Raw genomic sequence first — 3,983 nt, 5'->3', positions numbered from 1 at the left:
TATTAGAATATTATATATTAGAATTTCTTGACAGCTGTAAAAAAAGGCACACCTTTATGAGGTCCCCATGCTCAAACTTCCATCCATCCATTTTCTGTACACCCTTGTCCCCTAGTGGGGTCGGGAGGGTTGCTGGTGCCTATCTCCAGTTAACGTTCCGGGCGAGAGGCGGGGTCACCCTGGACATGTCACCAGTCTGTCGCAGGGGCACAGACACAGACAGGGCAAACAACCATGCACACCGGGCCGGGAATCAAACTCAGAACCTTCTTACTGTAAGGCAACAGCTCTACCAACTTCGCCACTGTGCAGCCCATGCTCAAACTTATTCATTATAATTAAAAAGTCATGGTAAAGACAATGCATCACAAAACACCACAATGTTTACCCAAAGACAATCTAATAAAGACAACATCATTTCAGTCAGACAATGGGTGGAATGAGTGGAAGAGATGGTTTTTCACCAGGACTTTTGTAGAGGCCTAATGGTCCACTATTAATAATAAAGGCCTCAGCAGAGAACAACAGAACTCACTTCCAACCGGTATGAGTTGGCAACTATCATTTGACGATGGGCTTTACGACCATCGTCAAATTGCAATTTCACGTCCCAGCATCAATATGACTATTCTCGTGGATTGCGTGAAGAATATTATTACGAGAAAGTAATGAGGTGAAATGTAAATACTAACCCGCTAACGGGCCACACCAAAATCACAATAAACGTATGGAAATTATACCTAACTGAAATTAGCTGTTGTGATTTAATTAGGGTATATTTTTCAGCTGTTTTGGGTTATTTTAGAGTGGCTAGTTCCTGATTGTGCCTCAAAGTTCTCTAAAATACCGCATTAATGACCCTGATCTGGAAATTACACTTTATTGTATTGTACTGCATTGTATTGTATTTATTTCATGTGTAGATGACATAAAAACAGCGCAGGTTCTAGAAGGTAACAGCAGACCAGCAGGATTAAAAAGTGCTTCATGCTAAAACACAGGAAAGTTAAAAAGTATGCAGTCTTCAGTTATATACGGCGATCTGTTGTGGAATTACTTAGTTATATCAGCTGACCTTTTAAACTCTCTTTAATCACTTAGAAATATTGACAAATATATAAGGAACGCTCAACAGCGGGTTCACTTCAAAGAAACTGTGCACGCGCATGCTGCACTTGGCAGCCATTATCTGGCTCTGGCTTTTAAATACTTAATGAATGGTACACACAGATTCGCCCCCCCCCCCCCCCCCCCACACACACACTACACTGTTGTTGCCACATATCTCAAGTGTAGACCTCCTCCTGCAGCACGCGTGCCTGTACTGTGACCTCCACATCTCTCCACGCTCTCTAGAATAATAAATTTATCTGACACCGCGGATGCAACGAGCCAAAGTGGGAAAAAAATGTGCGGGCGATTTGTCTGATAATTAGCAAACCACTACGAGACTCTCTGGACCAAAGATCAGTGTTTGTCCCAGCCTAGAATTCATAATGCCTACCTAGACCCCGATGTATTCCCTATTACTGTGTTCTCATTACTCTTGGGACAATTGGTGTGCGTCCTGTGAGTTCCTGTGGTCTGCAGCTTATTTCGAAAAGCTGCCCTTGAAACGTCAGTCCCATCATTTGGACCAGATCATCCGAACAGACGGAGAGCGCACTCCCATCACCTGTCAGCTGACTTTCTGCCTCGTTAGCAGTTTATATATATATATATATATATATATATATATATATATATATATATATATATATATATATATATATATATATATATATATATATATATATATATAAACCTCTCTTATAAGACCATATCTTATAAGCTACTTTAACGGAGAAGCATAAGTGACTCTCCGTTAAACTATCGTCCTTTAACGTGTAACAAGGCTTATGAGCGGTCCTGGAAGACTCTTCCTCCTGCGAATCTGTTATCCTCAGTAATCTAAGTGATTATCTGAAACTTATAGAATGCATTTACAGTGTCTCATCCATGTGAAAGTAGTCCGTCTGTCTGTGTGTCTGTGTGTCTGTGTGTCTGTCTGTCTTTCTTCTTGTGTGTGGGCGGAAAGATGCCACGGTCAGCCTGAGTTCCAGTGCTCTGAACTTTGCCTGTTATGACAAACTGGCCCTATGGCTCCAGAGGTCTGGGAATGTCCGAGGTTGCGGATGGTCCAACAGTCTGGTGAGGTCAAGGGGGACCAGGAGAGGCGGAGGTAGGTACGCTATGCGTGAGGGGGAGGTAAGGTAGGAATGGGACAGGTCAGCCACTGGCTTCAGAGCTCTTGGACCTCATCGGTCAGGAAAACGTGTCCCCTGGGTGAACCGCCGTTACTGTCACTGCACGATCATTGATGTTTTTCTTCCCATAGCTCAAGTTTTCACGATCTTCTTCTGTTTGGCAATCACCACTGATATTTCTACAGTTTGTTTCTCTTTTCGATGTGTAGCATCACCTGTGAGCTCCAGCAGAGAACCGTTTTGCCTTGGTTTTTCATTCCACTAAGATTGATTTGTGAAGAGGTCAGGCAGCAGTGAGTGTGCTTCCCGAGGCTGCTACTCGAATCAGTAGATAAACAGAAGGCCTGAAAGCTCACAGCAGTCAAATCATTTGGGAAGGCTTATAGATCCTTTGTTTTCCAGCTAGATTGGTTTTAACGTGCAGCCATACGAGTTACTATTAACAGAGCTCGCTGCATTACTTTAATTGTCGCGCTTCCCATTTTAGCCTTTATCCGACTGAACATTTTTATAAACTCAACAAATCGGGGACCTGTTTGCACCTGTTGCGGAAAAACACAAACTAAAAATACACAACTATGAAGCAGCAGGGTCGTGTGGGTTCAAGAGAAACCCAAACAGCTACACAAGGCTTAGAGTGTCTCTGTGACTGATTCTGGTAGCAGTTTTAAGTGAGGTTTTTTTTCCACATTCAACAACCTAAACGAACAAAATATCGGCTCTTGGTTCAAATGAATATGAACAATTCCTAACGATGGACTATTCACATAAACAAACGCGAAGAAATAAATGACAGACTAATCACATAAACTGCCTCATGGGTAAAAATACATAACGTACAGAAGTGTGCGCAAGCTCTGATTGGCACACACACACACACCCACACAAAACCACCAACCCATGTACCCCCGACTCATATATACATAAACATAGCGCCACAAATCAAAGGCTCTCCAGGGCTGAGTGGCAGTCTGATTTCACCAAACGCTCACAGGACATTGAAACTGGAAAGCGCCTCAGACTCGGAGAAGCGGGATGCCCAGAGACAGAAAAGTCTCAGTGAACACCCCCATGCCTCTTACCTTTGTCACAACTTCCAGTAAACTCAAGGCCATCTTCAGTGCGCTGTGAGGACTCCTGACTGTTTCCTTTCGGCGCTTGAGTTCTTAGCACTAAGGAACAAAACAGTTTGTATCATTTTATAGGAAGACAGGCCATTTGTGGGATGTAAAAATAGTTTGCTGATGATTGGCAAGAGGAGGTGTTTGTGTGTGTCTGCGCATGCATGAGTACACGCGCGCTTGTGTGTGCAGGGGAAAGAGCTGTGAAGAGGGTGGGGGTGGCGATCCTCCATGTGTCTTGCAAGACGTCTCCTTTTTATCCTGTGTCTATGTGCTCTTTGCCCTCCTTCACTCCTGGAGTAAGGGGTCTTGTTTGGAACTGCTGAATGACAATAGAAAAAGAAGACGCGTTTAAAGAAGAGCAAGTGATTAATGATTTGTTCTTGAATAATTTTTGCATTTTTCTTGCGGAACTGTCCCTCCTGCCTTGGCCAGTACATAATGGCAAGAGACGATCTTACAGATGGTGTGTGTGTGTGGGTGTGTGTGTGTGTGTGTGTGTTTGTGTGTGGGTATCCACTATTTCCATTCAGAGACATAGCAAATTGCAAAGTCCCTCATAATATATATATATATATATATATATATATATATATATATATATATATATATATAT

General features: G+C 42.8%; 1 protein-coding gene across 4 annotated transcripts in view; it reads right to left on the bottom strand.

Moving 5' to 3' along the window:
• Nucleotides 1-3,983, bottom strand: part of hoxb3a (homeobox B3a) — a 100,192-nt gene that overhangs the window by 49,651 nt on the left and 46,558 nt on the right. For 3 of the 4 annotated variants that reach the window (XM_015047002.1, XM_015047001.1, XM_015047000.1), the window contains exon 3: nucleotides 3,329-3,689. The gene's annotated coding sequence lies outside the window, so the exon portion shown is untranslated. The remainder of the gene's footprint in view (nucleotides 1-3,328; nucleotides 3,690-3,983) is intronic. The other variant, XM_015047003.1, reaches the window with a different exon arrangement.

Source organism: Poecilia latipinna, unplaced genomic scaffold, assembly GCF_001443285.1.
Source record: "Poecilia latipinna isolate Pla-1442-1.1 unplaced genomic scaffold, P_latipinna-1.0 Scaffold802, whole genome shotgun sequence".
In the NCBI taxonomy this organism is placed as follows: Eukaryota; Metazoa; Chordata; class Actinopteri; order Cyprinodontiformes; family Poeciliidae; genus Poecilia; species Poecilia latipinna.
Note: the sequence above shows the minus strand (reverse complement) of the source record. Positions and strands in the feature narration are given on the sequence as shown.